Source organism: Poecile atricapillus, chromosome Z (assembly GCF_030490865.1).
Source record: "Poecile atricapillus isolate bPoeAtr1 chromosome Z, bPoeAtr1.hap1, whole genome shotgun sequence".
Lineage (NCBI taxonomy): Eukaryota > Metazoa > Chordata > Aves > Passeriformes > Paridae > Poecile > Poecile atricapillus.
The window spans coordinates 95,565,642-95,584,433 of record NC_081289.1 but is presented as its reverse complement, the minus strand read 5'-3'; positions in this window follow the sequence as shown (position 1 = coordinate 95,584,433).

The window sequence follows — 18,792 nt, the reverse complement described above, 5'->3', positions numbered from 1 at the left end:
TCAGTCAGAGGCTTAACCTTTCTTTTACTCCAGAGAGAGATGCACTCATCTCTGAGGATAAAAAAGATGTGACATTGTCCAACAAAAAGAATTCAAGCGCTCATGTCCTAGAGTAAGTTTGGAAAAGCAGTGACTGCTACAACCAAAACAAATGCCTCTGGGAACAGAGATGGCTACAGGATCATAGTCCATGATCAGTGGACTCAGTTTCACTGAGTCAAAAGCCTTTTTACTGAATTACCAAGGGTTGCAGACTGGATCCAAATGTGCCACACCAGAAATGCTCCTCTTTATCTTCGCATTATTCTGTCAACTTTAAAAATCTTGCATACATGAGTAAAGTAAGTGAAGGATAATTCAGCTAACAAAAGTGCTGGTTAAATCAATATTTACAAACTGGACTTCTATTGTCCTAATATAGTTGTGTTGTTTCTTAGTTGCTGGATTTTATTCATATTTTTGTTCTGTAACTCTCTTTCTTTTTTTTTTAGTTTTCATTTTAAAAATCTGACTTGTCTCTCTGTAGTCAGCAGAGGGAGCCAGATCATTTACTTATATGAGACATGGACACTTCAGATCTTAATTTGCTTTTTTTCACTTCAGCTAAGCTAGAAAAATTCTTTAGCCTTAACATTTCTTTAAAGTGTTCTGGCAGAGGAACAGTCAGTTTGGCAGACTGTTTTAGACTACAAACACGATATATTTCCCAGGTGTTTCATTTAATGTTAACCATGCCAAAAATTATTAAGAATCTACACTCTGCATTATCTTAGAAAAGTATATTGAGGTTTGAAATAATTACATCTTTAAATGAAAAGCCTTGTAATCACAAGGATATTTGAAAGAGTTGTAGCTTACACACAAGCACAAATAAAAGGTAAGGACTGAAAGTCCACATAAGTGAGGCTGATCTAGAATATGGAGACTGCTGAAACACATAGTTGCAAGTAACTCCAGTCTGCCCAGTTATGCTTTTTCATCTCATCATATTTGTGCGTACAACCGAGTGTGTCTGTGATGAACATGAAGTTCCCACTGTCTCTGTTTCTTTATCCACGGAACAAGCTGATGGATGTCTCTTTTTTCATCCAGTAACTATTTTTATGAGGAAAATAAAGATATGAGGAAGATAGTGGAGCATGGCTTGGACTTCATCTGGAAGTGTCTCTTCCTCTCATCAGGAAAGATGGCTGAAACAACAGCATTTGGAGGTGCTGGAGCAAGGGGAACACTTCCTGGCAGAGGTGCAGAGGGAGCAGGAGAAAAAGCGGCTTGAGGTGAAGCAGGAAGTTGCCATCATCCAAGCTACCAAGAAGAGGTATGAAGCAGAGCCAGTCAAGAGGCAAAGGGTGTGAAAAGAGAGTTTGTGTGTTGTTTTGGACTCCTCTGGGCTCCTAATGGGCACTCTTCACTGGACACTGTCTGTCTGGGGGGGTTTGTCTCTTAGCCGGCCCTTGGCAAAGAGTGCCAGAGAGAGCTTTGTGCCATGGGGGAGAGGGCCTCTCAGGTGAGAGGCTACCAGAGTGCAGCTCTGAGGAAGGCAGGAATGGCCTTGCTGGCCTGAAAAGAATGGGAAGGCCAGAGCTGTCTCTCAGAAGCAGGGAGGTCTCACAGGAAGGCACCTGCAGAGCCAGGCTGGAGCTGTGGGAGAGGGCTGGCTGTCAGGCTGCTAAGGGGGTGCCTGAAGCTGCTGAGGACGTCCTGTGCATTCCTTGTCAGATGGAGCAGGGTATTCACACAGTGTGTGTGCCTCAGAATGAGCTGTACCACATGTTCCTCCTCCCTCTGGGGTCAGACACACACTTTGGACCCCCTACAGAAGCCATTGTTGAGCTTGCAAGCAGCCAGGGAGCACTTGGGACGTTCTTCTTGTGAGGGGCAGCTGGGAGTGGGAGGGCTTTGCCTGAGCTTCTCTGGGCAGTAAAGGCAAAAGTTGGGATTGTATCCTGAGCAGCAGAAGGCTGGGACCCAGCAAATGGCGCAGCCAACGTGTGTGTGCTGTTCTGGCCAAACTGATCAGAGCAGATGGCTTCCTAGATTCCCTTTAGACTCCTGCCTTGTCACCAGTCACTGGAGACCAAATACTCCAGAGAAATGGATATGTTATGTGGCTGGTTTCCTACTGCTGGTGTTTTTATGACTGTTAGTACTTCTGCTATTCCTTCTACAGATCACATGGGTCCCCGCCACATAAATCTCCACTCCAGGTGCTTTTCAAATGAAAATGAAAGAAACTTGCAGGGAAGCAATTGAGGAAGCAGAGAAGATGACCAGTGTCAGGAAAATTAATCCACAAACGCTAGAGGTTTATGTCCAAAAAGGAGACAGAGGAGTCTTTTTATTTTATTCGAATAAAGGGAGAGGCCATGGGGCATTCCCCTGGGGTCTCTCCGATTTTTGGAGGATGCAGCCTCCTTTTTATCCTAATTGACGGAACATTTGTCCTTTCTCTCTTTCCGCATAGGCTGAGGTACTTGAGAGGTACAGACCTCCCGGAACACCTGATACCTGGGATACCTCCCCCCCACCTCCCCCCGCCTATGCATAATCCCTTCTTAATTCTTAACTTTTGTGGAATTCATAGTGCTCTTTCAGTGCCTCTTTCATCTTTTAGTGGAATCCATCCCATTGTTTCTGTTGTCTCTTACTGATAGCTGCATCTTATCAGCAGACCCGCAGCTTGTTTGTAAAGACAAACCCATCATTCCTCTCAATCCCTCCTCTTTGAACTTTTGTTAATAATTGTCTTTACAAACTTTAGTTTGTAAAAAGACAATTATTGACTTAATTCCTTGTTCTTGGCTCCTTTTTGGCTTTGCAGTTATTTGCAGGGGCATTACTCTCTGCCTTTTTGTAGCTATCTTTAGGCCAGTACACACAGCTACTACCTGCATTCCTTTGATCACATGTTGAATGAGTTGTATGAAGCAAGGGATCATGCATGGTAAAAAGATTAGAGTTGCTACAACACATAAGAGGAAAAAAAGCATTTGTTTGACCCATAGGCCACCAGGTAACCATGAAAACATGTCCCATTCTCATCCTTTCCAAGTTGTGACTAGTACATGTGCTAACTTTCTTATTCCTTTTGTTATTTGTTTTACCACCTTTCCATTGTCATCTATTTGCAAACAGCAGTTTGGGTCATTAAGTTTTCCACATGCTCCCCCTTCTTCTGCTAATAAATAGTCTAATACTATCCAATGTTGAAATATTGCATTTCTTATCTGAGTAGACTGGTCAGCAAGAAGGTCAAGAGCTGTAGCTGTCTGGTTGATTATTATATCAAAGACAGCTTGCAACTTAATTATCTGATTTAAATTATAAATGGGTTCTCTGGCACCTGATATTAATTCATTTGGGTTCCAGGTAGCTGGTCCATAGTGTTGTATGATTCGTTCAGGTGGCCATTCATCTTAGCCCCACTTTTGGGTGCTCCCTCCAGCCAGGGATGCATCAATTGACAGCTTCTCTCTAATTAGATCACCACATATCTTGACTCCTAACTGATTTCCTTGAACTTGTGGTAGCAGAAAGAACAATGGTCTGATATACCCTACATAACATATTCCTGACCAGTTTGGGGGTAGCTTGCGGTAAGCATTTTGGCCACAAATCCAATAATGACCCTTTAGAGCCCAGGTCCCATTAGCAAAGGGACCTTTCCAATTTTCGTCATCAACTGGTGGGTCAAAATACAGTTTGCTTCCAGGGCCTAGTGGTCCACCAACAATAGTTCCCTCGCCATAAGAATCACAATATTGACATTTCCAAGCTCCTACATGAGGTTTCCACTTGCAATTACATCCCAGATCTGTTTTATTAGATCTGGACCAGAACTTACTGAAAAGGGTTCAAGTTCTATCCTAGTGTTGCTATTTCTACTGATAGTCTCAGACAACATGGGTCTTACTTGTGGAATTATCCTGGGCGCAGCTTAAAAATAAGGGGTCAGAAAACTTATCCTTCCCCACTGCTTTACAGCCTTCAAAATCCTTTTGGTAATTATGGAAGGAACACCTTACCCAGCTACCATTAGTGAGCTTAACATGCGTTTGATTCCATCTGCCTTGATATCTGGAACAGTCATAAGGAGGCCAGTTGGGGGTCCAACAATCTAAACTCAAAGATAAAGTCCAGTCACAAATGCTCTTTCCCACACATGTGCTTCCTGTTCTATTTAGGCAATAAATGCCTCTTTCAGAAGAATGGAGCTGCCATGGACTTCCTTCTTTGTCCCAAAATCCTGTTCCATTATGGACTTCACTCAGGGTGCTAACCCACCATTTAGGCTCAACTTGGCTGGCCACCCATGGCCAGCTTTCAGATCCCCCTGGTCCTCTGCAGACCCAACAGTTTCTAAGGTTAAAGGTTTTTGCTACTTCTTCTCCTAAGGTTAAAAAATTATTTTTCCACTTTAGACCCCAACTTAACTGAAAATATAAAGGTAAAATTATTGAGAGAAACATTCTAATAGTGTTATAATCTAATTTCTTAATCTAATTTTCGTTTTGCGTTGTCTTCTACACCACCTGTGGCAAGTGAAAGCACAGAAACAGCTCAGCATAAAGAAAACAATGACAGCCTGGATTGGCTCCCAGTGTCTGGAGATTTGAGAGTAGGGATGCCCATACAATTTCAGCAGTCAGTCTGTGGGTAGGCACTCAGGGCTTCCCCTGATGTCGACGCACCGGCTACTGCTCCAGTCCACTCCTGCAGAGTGTCAGTCACAGCTTCCCATCCTTCTCCAGCTGAGATGTCCAAATCTCTGGAGCTTTAGAGACCTTGACTCGAGTGTGATGTGTCCACCCGTGTTCAGCTGTCTTGACGGCTGTTTCTGTGGTCAGCAACACCTGGAAAGGTCCACGCCACTTTGCCACCAGTGATGCTTCTTTCTACTCCTTAACTGGAACCCAATCTCCTGGTTGGATATTATTCACCACAAAGTCCAAAGGCAGGGTCTGTGTCAGCTGAGCTTCCTGTCGAAGAGATTTCACAAGAGACAGTATCCGAGCCACATACTGTTTTAGATATACATCACTTATCTCTACCCCCACCCCAGGCTGAGAATTACAAGGATAAGGAATTCCAGACATCAATTCAAAAAGAGATAGTTGAATATCTTCCCTGGGTCTGGCTCTTATTCTTGCTAAAGCCAGTGGTAAGAGCCGCAGTCATGGCATTTTCGTTTCTATCACTAGCTTCAGAAGATGTTTTTTATTTCCCCATTCATTCTTTCAGCCTGGCCTGAGCTTTGGGGATGCCAGGGAGTGTGCAGGTTCCATTGTATCCCTAAAGCAGTCATTACTCCTTTAAGAATTTTCTTGGCAAAATGAGTTCCTCTATCTGAGTCTATTGCTTCCACCATCCCGTATCTTGGAATTATTTGTTCCAAAAATACTTTAATAACTGACCCTGTAGTTGCTTGAAACGGCTGAGAACGCTTCTGGCCACCCTCTTAACTGATACTATACTATACACCCTCTATACTAATACTATTACCAAAAGATATTTAAATCTCCCCACCTGGGGCATTTCAGTAAAATCCACTTGGCATCTCTGGAAGGGATGTACAGCCCAAGGCCACCCTCCCCTGGCAAGTTTCTTTGTAACTTTGTTATTTGTCTTAGCACAAATCAAACAACTTTTAACAGCTCGTTTTGCTGGAGTAAAAAGACCCCCAGCAGCATACATTTTGAGGAAGGCTTCTGCTATCCCTTGGGAGCCCCAATGACTCCCTTTGAGGAGTTGTTTTAACAACTGTAAGGCCAGAGCTTTCGGTATCCACTGCTTACCATCCCTTGTAAACCAATTACCCCCTCTTTCTTCTGCCTCACTCTTTTTAACTATCTCAAGTTCTTCTGGTGGAAAAGACAACTTCTCTGGCAGCGGTGCAGTTACTTGGGAGCAAGGGAAGTAACTTACAGATTTCTGGCAACAATGCAGCTTTGCAAGCTTCTTCATCAGCCAGTCTGTTTCCTATTGCCTCTTCCGAGCACCCTGCCTGGTGTCCCTTGATGTGTATTATTGCTACCTTTTTTGGTAAATTCACCACCTCCAATAGGCGGGAGATTAAATTCTCATGAGCCAAAGTCTTTCCTCTGCAGGTTAATAAACCTCTCTCTTCCCACAGTTTCCCAAATGCATGTATGACCCCATATGCATATTTAGAATCAGTAAAAACATTTACTGTCTTGTCTCGGTATAACTCACAGGCTCTCACAAGCGCATACAGCTTGGCCGTCTGAGCTGACCAGGTGGGCAGTAACCTCCCCCCTTCCTTTAGTTGTTTCCCATTCACAATAGAGTATCCTGTAAATCGTCTTCCTTCCATCACCCTTGAAGACCCATCAATAAACACATTTTCTCCCTCAGGCCATGGAATGTCTCTCAAATCATTCCTTGCCCTAGTTTGCAGATCTATTACTTGAATACAGTCATGGAATTTGCCTTGGTTCCACTCTTCAGGGCCGTTCAAACAGGAGGCTGGGTTAAAACCTTCCCCGCTTTTAAATTCTAAATCCTCCTGTTCTAATAAACAAGACTCATATTGCAACAACCGAGAGCTGGTCATCCACTTAGAGGCCCTCTCAGTTAACAAAGCTTTAATCTGGTGTGAAACTTTAACAATCAGATAACCCCCCCTTGTCAGCTTTCGGGCCTCAGCCACCATCAGAGCTGTGGCTGCACAGTTCTGCAGACAATGGGGCCAGCTTCTGGCTACCAGGTCTAACATTTTTGAAAAACAGGCAACAGGTCTCTGTGTTCCCCCATGCTCTTGAACTAAAATTCCTTTTCATGACCCTATTTAACATCCACATATAATTCAAATTCCTTTTCTGTGTCTGGAAGAGCTAGGACTGGGGCATTAACCAATTTGTCTTTTAATTTTTTTTAAAGCTTTGCTCACCTTCTGGTGTCCATACCACAACATTAGGACTGTCTTGTGTTAAAAAGCCATATAAAGATCTGGCCACAACAGAAAAGTCTTCTATCTATACTCGGCAGTATCCCACCTACCCTAAAAACTGTCATAACTCCCTTTTTGTTTGGGGTAATGGTACTTGTAGAATTTCTTGTATTCTTTCTGGATCAATACACCATAACCCTCCAGTTAAAATATGTCCTAAATATTTGACCTTTTTCTCTACCAACTGTGCTTTCTTTTCAGACACTCTAAGTCATTTTTTAGCAAGAATCTTAAGCAGTTTCACAGTAGCTCTTTCAACCATCATCTCCTGTTCCCCTGATAACAGCAAATCATCCACATACTGCAACAACTTAACCCCTTGAGGGTGGAGCAAACTCTCCTAACATTTTTTTTTTGTGAAGTTTGCCCAGACAAAACAGGTGACTTTGTATAAACATGATCTAGTTCAGCAGCAAGTAATGCTACTACTTCAAGCCAATTACATCACATTTCTTAATTTTTTTAGTAACTAACCACTCCCCATCTCAATTTTTGCATCAAGTCCATCCTAGGCATAGAGAGGTGACTAACAAATTAACTTCCATTAAGGAAACTCTAGTATTTATAACATTTTATAACCTTTAACATTTAAAACTTTTATTAAGGAAAGAAAACAAAATACTTTCCTTTAAAGTTTTCCCATAACTTCCACAGAAGAAGTGCATGACAAATACCCAGGCCTTCCATAGGACACTGTTTTCACAAGGTTGCAGCTACAGAATTTGCTTTAGGGCCACAACAAACCACAGACTGGTGGGCATGTTCCCCACAAGGTATGAGTTGCACCATTGGATTCATAACTGAAACTTGCCAATTCTGGCTTTTTACAACAAAACATACAAAAAGCAGAGGGGTGTGGTCTCCTCCAAACTAGAGCTATTCAGCTCTGCACAAAAACTCTGGCAGACAAATGAATTAAATCCCCAAATTAATTTACTACAATTTTTACAATTCTTTTAGAGAAAGATGCATTCAAACTTCTGAGCTCACAGAAGAAACCACAATTTTCACAACTCCTTTGAAGGATCAAAAAATTCTTTAGACAATTTTCCCCCTCGGTGATAAAAATTAAGGTGAATCGAGAGGTCTTTGTTTTTACTAAGACACACATCTCCTTGATTCAGATCTACTTTAAAAGTTGACAACGGCTCTAGGTTGGTGGATATAATGAGAGCCTTTGACACTCTTAACAATCCATTTCCCTTATCTTCTGGACTTTCTCGACAGTCCAGCTGCTTTTGGCTTTTTTTTTGCAGACATTGCTGTTTTCACTGCTCTAACCTGCAGACAGCACACTGATCCTTTCCCAACTGCTGTTTGGCTTGGGTCTCCCCTGCTAGGGAGAGAAACCTTCTGCCACTTTCTTGTGGTCAATCCCATCCCCTTTCCCAGGGGACCCCTTGGACCTTGCGGTTTTTCCCTCTTTGGCCTGAAAAAGGCCATCACCTTCGCCTTTCCTCCTTCTGCTCACTCTATTTACTACACACCGAAAACCAGAGCCAGTTCCTGGCCTGCCACATTGTCCAAACAGCTCTTCCCCACTCCAGTGCTCCCGGTGGGCACAGCCGGCAGCACCACAGGCGGCCAGGGTGTCCCGCAGCCTCAAAGGGCCGGCAACTGCTGCTGCCCCTGCCCGGGGCCGGTGGGGTCAGGCACTGCCCAGTGCTGAGTCCCAGCAGCCTCACAGGCCCCCAGCCTGTGCTCCTGGTCTTGCACCTCCACTCTTGGTCCTTGCTTCAACTATATCTCTCTACACTCATTAACTAATTCTGTTCCAGTACACCAACACAATCCATCCATCCCCTGTTGTCAAAGACTCTTTCTTGACTTCCCTTATTGCCCCGCCCCCAGGCGTGGATTCTCGAGATCTCTTCTAGTTCTAGGGGGTGATATGATATGTTGCTCCCCTCCCCTTACACCACTGTTATTCTCAGGTGGATCTGTAGGAACAGCATTTCCCTAATCCCTTTGCTCTGGAAGGTGAGGATGCAGGGACCTGCAGCTGGCCTTGGGTCAGTTGGTAATACCGGAGGACAAGACGAGGGAAGGTGCTGAAAAACATTTTAATCTTCACTGTTTTCTTCTTCCCCCCTTTTCCCTCTTCTCCTTTTTTGCTTAACACATAGATTTCTCTTGTTGTTTGTTTAAACCATATCAATCCACATTCCCTTTCAATCCATCTTTGCAAATTCTCCTCTAGATACCTTCACAGAACTCAACACAAATGAATTCTGCTTTCTAAGGTGGCCATATAAGTGCATTTGGCAACTTATACTCTGGCCATACATAATAACAATATTTTACCACCATCTCTATAGTTACCTCTGTGTGAATGCATAATCTGTCCCAAGATTTCAGCATTCTCCCCAAGGGACTCTCCGGGGGTATTATGGGATTGTCATCCCTTTTGCCAGGACCCCTTCCCGGCTGTACCCTTGCAACCCTCCCTGGGTGCCCTGTTTAGCCTGTGCTACCCTTCATGGGTGCCCTCCCAGGCTTGCCTGTGCTACCCTCCCTGGGTGCCCTCCCAGGCTTGCTCCCCGAAGATCCCATTTTACTCACCAGTGAGGTTTTCAGTGGTCCTTCCCTGTGGACTCTCCACGGACCCCCCTGGTCCGCCACTCGTCTGTCTCCTGGACAGTCTCGGGAACCCAATCGATCGCCCGGTGCTGGCCGCCACCAAGGGGAGCTGATCACCGAAACTGGGTGAGGCACCTTCAGCTCCGCTCACTGCCTGCCGCCCTGGACGGTGGAAATATCCTGGACCGAGCCACCAAAAATTGTCAGGAAAATTAATCCATAAACGTGAGAGGTTTATGTCCAAAAAGGAGACAAAGGAGTCCTTTTACTTTATTCGAATAAAGGGAGAGGTTATGGGGCATTCCCCTGGGGTCTCTCCAATTTTTGGAGGATGCAGCCTCCCTTTTATCCTAATTCCCAGAACACTTCTCCCTTCTCTCCCCATAGGTTGAGGTACTTGAGAGGTACAGAATTCCCAGAACTCCTGATACCTGGGATACCTTTCCCCCACACCCACACCCTCAATGTATAATCCCTTCTTAATTCTTAACTTTTGTGGAATTCTTAGTGCTCTTTCATCTTTCAGTGGAATCCATCCCATTGTTTCTGTTGTCTCTCAAAGATAGCTGCATTTTATCAGCAGACCCACAGCTTGTTTGTAAAGACAAACCCATCATTCCTTTCACCAGGAGCGCTTCTTGGGATTACTTTCTTCAATGGCAGCTCACAGCCAGCCTCAGAATAAAATCCTAGAAACCATCAAGCCAGTTGGAAGATTCCCTTCCTTGGTCTCCCAGGGAATACTGCTCTATGTTCCCCTTCTGAATTGTCCATTCTTTCTTAAAGATGAAATGTCCTTCCTATGGACCTTCTGGTGTGGTTTGGAATTGGGAGTGTTCTTCCTTTAGCAAGTCCAATCTCCACTGCCTTTGGATTACATTCCAGTGGCCAAGTTTTTGCCCAGCCGTGGACTTCTGCATGAGGAAGAAAGTGCAATTGCATTTCCAGCCAACAGGCTATGAAGAGCAGGGCAGCCAAAAGATCCTGTGGGGATACAGGCTTTCAGCTGTGCACACAGAGGGCTTGTGGTTCCTGCCTGGTGGAGATGGCACATCTCCTGTGGGACTGCTCCTGCTTCCCAGGTGGCCATGGCTAAGAGGTATGAGGCTCTGCAAGTGGAAGAAAGAAAGTGGGCACGTGTGCTGGCAGTACAGGAGAGTGGAGAGAAAACAGCCTGGGAGGTGCCTGGCCAATGAAGGAAGGCACCCACTGGACCTGCTCTTTGTCAACAGAGAAGGACTGGTGGTTGACGCCACTCTTGGGGGCCATCTGGGGCTCAGCAATCATGAAAAGTCTCTGGGCTTGACTGGGTTTATCCCGCTTTCTCTGCTTTCTTTTGTCCCGGTACTCAACAGCTGCTCCCCAGGGCTGTGTAGCTGGCACAGCTAAAGCGCAGGAGAGCCTCATTTGTCTGCCCTTTGTGGTGGCTGCTCACTGCAGCCTTTTCAATCTGGAAGCTCCATCTGGAGAATGAGTTCCCCCCTCTGTTTGGTCCTGGAGGCCAGGGCCTGTCATCTGCTGTCCCAGCTGGCACTGAGGGCTGCCCGGTGCCTCAGGCTGCTGTGACCCTACAGCAAACAACAGGGGACAGTGGCAGGTGGTTGTTTCCAAAGTCACATTCTTCAGGAACAGTGTGCCGTGCGCATCCTCTGTCCAGCCCAGCCCCAGACCTGGGGATCAGATGCAGGGACTGCTGCTGCTGCTGCTGCCACTGAAGTCAGCCAGGATTTGGTGGTTGGCTTCCATCCCAGCAGAACTGGTCACTTACAAAGCCAGGGCCTGATGATGTCCTGCAGATCTCTGGGCTGCGTGGGTGTGAGGGAGCTGTCCCTTGTTGTTATTCTCCATCAGGGAAAGCTGTGCCGGCCAGGTGTGCATCAACACAGCAAACAGGGAGCACGTGAGTCTCTTCCATCTCTGTCTGCTGAGAGTTTTGACCTTTGAGACAAAGTGGCACAAAACCTTTTGCTTTAGGTCCCTCTCTGTATATCCATGCTAGGTAATGCCACTATCTCAGCCCGTAGCACAGCAGCAGGGCAAAAAGCCCCTCAGCTCAGCAGGTGCGATAAGCTGCTATCAATGCACAGAAAAACTGCATTTTGACTTTATGAGGGAGAGGAAAACTTGTTTAGCAGTGAGAAAACAGGGAATGATGCTCCTGAAGTTCCCTTCTTTCCTGCTGTCAATTACAAGCAGATCTCTGTGGCTCATAGGTGTACCCATGACTGCCAGCCAAAGGGGGAATCTCCAGTGCCACACCCAGGCTGGGCCATGTGAGGTTGGGCCATGAGCTGCCAGGACCGGGAGCATAGCCCTGTGTAGGCTCACCTGCAAATTGTGCCTAGACTTGCAGGTAGGTGCCACAGCCCAAGTCAATCAGTTTGGCCTGTCTGGTGGCCAGGTGGAGGAGGATGTTGTCAGCTTTGATGTCCCTGTGCAGCACCTCACAGCTGCTGCAGTGCCACACGGCCCGCAGCACCTGCTGGAGCAGCCCCTGCACCACCTCTTCCAACAGGAACCCCACACCAGAATGAAATCAAAGAGGTCCTGGGACTGCTCTGGGTTCTTCATCACCACCAAGAAGTTGTTGTGGAGCTCAAACCAATCCAGGAGCTAAACACCACCATGGAACCCAGTGCATGCCTTGTCCAACAGCTCCATCTCCAGGGGTGCGTGGGTGCCATATGGCTTCAGTAAGACCACGATGCCCTCAGTGGGGCTGATGGTGTGTCATGAGTCTGGAACCCCTCACCCATCCTGGGATGCTCTGCCCCCTCTGCTGACCCCACCCTGCTCTCCCTTGAGGCGTCCTGGCGGCTTCCACCATCCCGGGCCTCGGTTTACCCCGCCCATCACGCCCCGGTTTCTGCCGCTGGCTCCGGTTCCTCACTAGCTCTCCCCAACAACTGATGCTATCCCGCGAAACACATTCGATGGCCACCTGCTAGCCAAGGAGAGCAGTGGGCTGAGCTTGCCGCCCACTCTGCCTATCCCCATCCTCCTCCTCCTCCTCGTCCTCCTCCTTCTCCTCCTCCTCCTCCTCCTTCTCCTCCTCCTCCTCCTCCTTCTCCTCCTCCTCCACCCCCAGCCAGCCCTCCCACTCACCCAGGCTCCATCCGCCAGGCACGTCCCCGAACAGACACTGCCGAAGCCGCCGTGCCCCAGCAGAGTACCCAGCTGGTGTCACTGCTGCAGGACTTCCCGCTCCTGCCCTGCCAGCCAAACGTGGCTGTCAGCGTTCGAGCTGGGTGCACAAGCAGTGCCCACCCTCCTCCCTACGGCCCCCCAAATCGGCCCAGGCCGGGCATGCCCATCTGAATGGGGCACCGGCGGCTCGGGGCCGGCAGCCGCGCTGCCGAGCAGCGGTGCTGAAACTGGGGAACCCGCAGTGGAGGAAGAGGAAGAGGAGCCAAAACCGGGGCCAGGGATGAGGCTGGAGCCGGGGCCAGAGTCGTGACAGACAGCCAGCCCAAGGGATGACGATGCTTCCCAACACCCAGCTACTGATGCCCGGCCAGCAGCGCCACAGGCAGTACGGCAAGCCCGGGCGAAGACAAGAGCGCGGCGGGACCCCTGGGCTGGTGAGGGCACAGCCCTGCCCAGGGCCAGGGCGGGCCAGAGGCGTGGCCTGGCCTGGCAGATGGACAGAGAGACCAGGAAAGGAGGGCAAAGGAAAGGGAGACTGGGAGAAGGTGCAAGACAATGAGAGAGGGAGAGAAGGAACTAGAGCAAGAGACGCAGAGAGTCCGCAGTCACTGCTGCTGCTGCTGCCGCTGAAGCGCCGGGACCGTTTGTCCGCGCATCCATTTGTCATTTCTCCCTTTGTCCGATCTCCGTTCGGCTCCGCTTGCCCCACGGCCGAGCCCCGTGCGCCCTGAGCCAGCACTGGCCACTTCACTCCCAGCCCAAACCGGGCTCGGCCGCAGTCACGGAGCAGCTCTTTCTTCCTCCTGTGCCGAGGCCAAAACCACTGTCTCGTTTAGCTTCTGCTTCACTACAGTAGAACTTTTATCTCTGGCAACCTGCAACTTTCCCCTGGTGCTCACGTCCCCCGGGCCTCATCCCTCCCACTCGCCCCGCACTGCCATCTCTTCCTCACACACAAGCAAAGCATTATCCGGACTTTCCCCTGAAGCATTAGGAAGTGTTGAATGAGGAGCCTGCCAGCGTCAGGCAGAGCCAGCCCACACGTGTGGGAAGGCAAAGCCGCACATGAGGAGGGAGAAATGCAGCCTCTGCGGGGCAGCGCTGCTCTCCCGACCGCTCGGGGTGGGGAGGTGCGGTCAGTCCCCAGGCTGTGCTCTTGGCGCCAGGGCTGTCGGTGTTCTTGTCCGGCTCCAGGTGAAAACCGCAGGCTGCGGATAGGATTAAAAGAAAAGAATTCAACTGCTACTCTTGCCGCACTTTGGATGCCAATCCAACACAGCAGCTGAGCTCCCCCCCATGTCCCTCCTCCCTTGCCAGTCCAGCATTTTCGCACTGGAGCAAAGGTCCTCTCTGCAAAGAAACTGCTGGCTGGTTCATTTCTCCCGCTGTTTATTGACACAGGAAGAAAACCAAAAGAGGCTGGATCCCGAGTCTGTTTAAACGTGCTAACTTTGCCATGTTAATCCAAGACAACAAGTCTTGGCCTCTGCACAGTGTCACACAAATCACCTAGGTTGCTGCTGTGTATTGTCACTGCTGAGGGTAAAATACTATCAGAGCCTATTCCCTGTCTCTAGAACTCACACTCGAGCAAAGCACTGTACTCTAAGGTCTTACATTTGCAGATTTCTTGTGTTTCCAGTATTGCTTTCAAAGAAAAACAAGGGAAGGCCAACTGTGTGTAGCTAATGATAGAGTGTCTAAAACTTGTGAAGTCATAGGTCTTTGAGGTAAGATGAATTTGGAATTAATGTGATGTAGAACTTGTGCAACACAGGAAAGGGGATCACATACATGTGAACATCTTGGATTGTTTCTTTCCCTTTTCACATCACTGCGGGAAGGTGTTCAGTTTTCCAAGAATCTTTTCCACAGTCAGGTTTTTTCAAGCTCTTTTCTTTACTGGACAGCTAGGTTGAGCTTCTGTCACAAAATGTGCTGCCAATTGCCGCTTCTCTTGGCTTTCAACACTGTGTGTGCAGCAAGACTCTTGCAGCAGTCCAGGACAAATGGTTTGAGAACTTTACAAACTTGTCCTTTATTTCCCTTGTAGCCTAGAGAGTTGTGCCGTTGTTTTCATTTCAGATTTCAGGCTAGGTTTTCATTTAGACTATTGTGCCCAAAGGAAAATGGAGATAGCACCAGGAATTGTTAGGGAACACAGGCCTGGGTGAACTCAGAGATAGGAGCTCCAGAGCCTGCAGCCAGAAAGGGAATCTTGGGCAATAATCATTCCAACACCTCAATGTACATCTTGAAAGTGATCTAGAGGGTAAAGATGGTCTGACAGAGGTAGTTTGTTTCTCTGTTCCATTTAGATGATTCTACATTTTGTGCTTTGGTACAGATCAAGTACAATCAGTTCCTTTGAAGCACCAGAAGAAACATGACCTAACAGAGTAGACAACTGAAAGAATTTAAGGAGGAGCAATGCAGGGAATGACTTGGTTATCTTGGTCTGTAAGAAGGTGTCTGGGTTTAGAAGACAGGCTTCTACTTGGGAGGGCAGGAGCCTCCCTTGGAATGAAAATGCCAGAGGTTTGAATGAAAACACCAGAGGCTTATGTCCAAAAGGGAGACAGAGGAGTCCTTTTACTTTATTTGAGTAAAGGGAGAGGCCATGGGGCATTTCCCTGGGGTCTCTCCAATTTTTGGAGGATGCAGCCTCCTTTTTTTTTCCTAAGTTCACAGCCACATGTCCCTCTCTCTTTCCCCACTGGCTGAGGTACTTGAGTGGTACAGACTTCCCGGAATGCCTGATACCTAAGATTCCCCTGTAATGTACAACCCTCCCTCTTAAGTTTTAATTCTCATGGAATTTATAGTGTTCCCCCACTGTCTCTTTCTTCTTTCAATATCCAGTTTCATTTACCAGCAAACCTACAGTTTGTTTGTAAAGGCAAATATCTTTTTCCATTCATCAAACAGTGGAATCCATCCCATTGCTTCTTTTATCTCTCAGTGCTAGTTTCATCTATCAGCAGACCCACAGCTGGTTTGGAAAGACAAACCCATCATTCCTCTCAAAAATGTAGACACCCTCCCTCCAAATTACTGTAATTTTGGAATCAAAGGGCTCTCAGGCAGAGGTCTGGGGATAGGAGTAACAGTTCTTTACTAGTACGTATAACAAGGCAAACAAACAACAATAACTACGGCATTAACAACAAATCAGAACCAGGGGCCCCGTGACAGCTTTCTCGGCTGAGACGGGAACCCCCTCGGGCGGGCAGTGCCGGTGTTCCTGCAGGGCTCTGAGGAACACTCAGCTGGGACGGCAGCGATGAGCAGAGATGCCGGGCCGGTGGCTGAGGTGTATCAGCAGCTCTGCAGCGGTGGCTGGCACTGCCACACGTCCCGGTAGGACAGAGGCTGCGAGGCCACCAACGAAGAGGGAAGAAGCCGCAGCAGCTCTGTCTGGGTGATGGCAAATTCCCTTCTCTAAACCGCAACATCTCCGAGAGAGAGAGTGTCCTGCTCTCCAGCCCAAGAAGCCAGCCAGCCCCCCGCTGTCCCCAGCCTCCTTTTTTCCTGCCCCCTTCCCCCTGGGACCCAGCCAAACTCTTTGTGTTTCTCAGGCACCCAACAAGTATGAGCCATCAGGTTTTCCCCACAAGTAATGGGCAAAATATTCCATAGGTGAGAAGGAAAAAAAGGAAGGGCACCAACCCCCAACCGAAGGGTAACTTTTTCTAAGACTTTCTAATACATTCCCAATGATTTTAACCTTCTTAACAAGTTCCTTTGCATCACAGGTTCACCAAGAAGTGAGAACCCTGAGCTTCTGTACCGGCACAAAAGATAGCCTCTTCTTCTGCAGTGACACTCTGGGTGAAAGAGGAGTGAGGTGCCTGATCACTCTCTGCATGTGAAAGTTCAGATGGCAATTCCCAGGTGTCAGTGGCTGGGCTGAGGAGCCAGGTCATGGCAGGACTCCAGGCCTCAGCATCTTCAGCCACAAAGGGCAAGTGCTGCCTGATCAGAAATCTGCACTGCACCAAAGCTTTGCACTGGACCTACCAAAGCTGTTGGTAGGGCTGTTTCTCCTAGCAGAGCTGGCCAGTGCTTTTGAGCCAGTAGCAACAACCGGTGGGAGAACAAAGGGGGCTTTTCTGGCACCGGCACTCATGGACGCGCCAGGGCCGCCTTCAGGGCAGAGCCTGGGCACCCCCAAAGCAAAGCAGAGGGAAACGGTTGAAGAAGGCTTCCTTTCAAGCCTTCCTAGCTCTGGGCAGAGAAGGGACACAAGTGACAGGATGAGCAGCAGGGCCCGATGCCGCTCCGTGCCTGCAGGGAGGGGCGGCTGCCGCTGGGGGCGCCATGGGAAGGGGGCGCCCCCGGGCGGGGCGGGTGGGGCAGAGCAGCCGCCAGGGGGCGCCCGGGGTGGGGCGGGGCCCCTCCGTGAGGGGGGAGAGCCTCGGGCAGCTGCGGAGCAGCGCCAAGCCACAGACGGGCCCAGCCGGCCGCCCGCAACAGCGCCAGAGCTACGCACAGCGCCAGGGCAACGCACAGCTTAAGCGCAGCCTGACGAGCAAGGGAATCTTTCCATGGAGGGCAGGCTTCAGGGCGTCTGATTGCCAGGCCTGCGCTGAGCTGGCACGGCCTGAGCCGGCACGGCACAAAGCCTCCTCAAGCACCACTGCCTCCTCTGCAGGCTCCCTGCAATGCCTTCGCTGACAGGGTCCAATCAGCCAGGCTGGACAGCTGCTGTCCAAAATGAAAAAAGGCAAAACCCAAACCAGAAGGGAAGTATTTGGAAGAAACCAAACTCAGCTTCCCAGGCTGAGTTCCTCACAGGCGGAGCCAGGATTCCTCTGGTTCCCAGAAAGATGCAGAAACAGGACATTAGGGCACTAGGTGCCCCTAACCTTTGTGGCCAGGACCTTGCCATTGCAGGCCAAGGTAGCTCACAATCCTGCTTACCTCTTTCCATCCAGAGGCTTCAGCTTGTTGGGATTTTCCCCCCGAGAGCAGCCGGGGAATGCTGCTTGCTGTCGCAGGGCTTTTTCCTTGCAGCAATCTCCAAAGACTCACTTGGCTCCTTCCTTTCCAAAACATGGCCCGAGTTAATTGTCAAAATGATGAGCAGTGTAAGGTGTTCCTCAGCAAATGCCAGTCCTGCTAAGAACTGCTGATTCCAGTGGGATTTAGCTGGAAGCGGTGCTCTCAAGAGCACTGAAGTTGAGTGTTTCAGCACCAAGACAAGAGCGGGCAGCTTGGCAGGCCTCCACCATCTCAACACTCAGCTGCTTTGCAAATTCTTCTGCTTCCAGAAGCCAGGGGCTGAACTCCTGCTCTTGACCTGCAAGCCTCCTCCTGTTACCCGTGGCACTGGCACCGCTTTGCTTCTTCGTGTGGCACGTTATGAGGAGGTCTTGAATGAAATGGCGGAGAATTCCACAGAACCTGCACTTTGTATTGTTTCCCTGCTTGGTGCTTGCAGCTGTCCCCAGCAGACATGGTGTCTGCAGTTCTGTGAGCTATGCGGTCCAGAAAAGAAAAGACCAAGTCAGCTCAGGAAACCCAGGATCAATCTATGCAGCTTCTGCAGACCAGAAATTGGAGTGAAGCAAATGACTGAAAAATGCAGTACACTATGCAGCACATATCCACAATGGGCAGCGTTGTAAACAAGGTCGATCACTTGTTCTTTCAAAAGTAAACTCGTTTATTAAAAAATCCCCAAGAATGGCTGAAAGCGAGGCCCTGGGATAAGCCCAGAAGCGTGCACCAACAAATTGGCTAACAAGCAAGCTGATACAGCCTGCATACACCCGCGGCTGTGTGCTCCTCAGGACTCGAGTTCCCTTGGAAGACCCATGTGCTGGGCACCCTGGGGGTTTTAAAGTCTCTCACAGTGTGGGATTGGTGCGTTTTTCAATCCGCAGCGTGATTGGTCTAAATATGGTCCGTTGATTGGTCTTTAAGATCGTGCAACCTCCACCAATCATTTTTGAAACTCGACACTCCATTGGTCCGTTCCTTCCACCAATGAGGATCTAGAATGTCCTAGAATGTTCCATTCTGTTCTGCCTTCATTAGTCTCATAGCCCACTCTAGTGTTCAAGACCGGCTACCACATGTTTCTGTACACC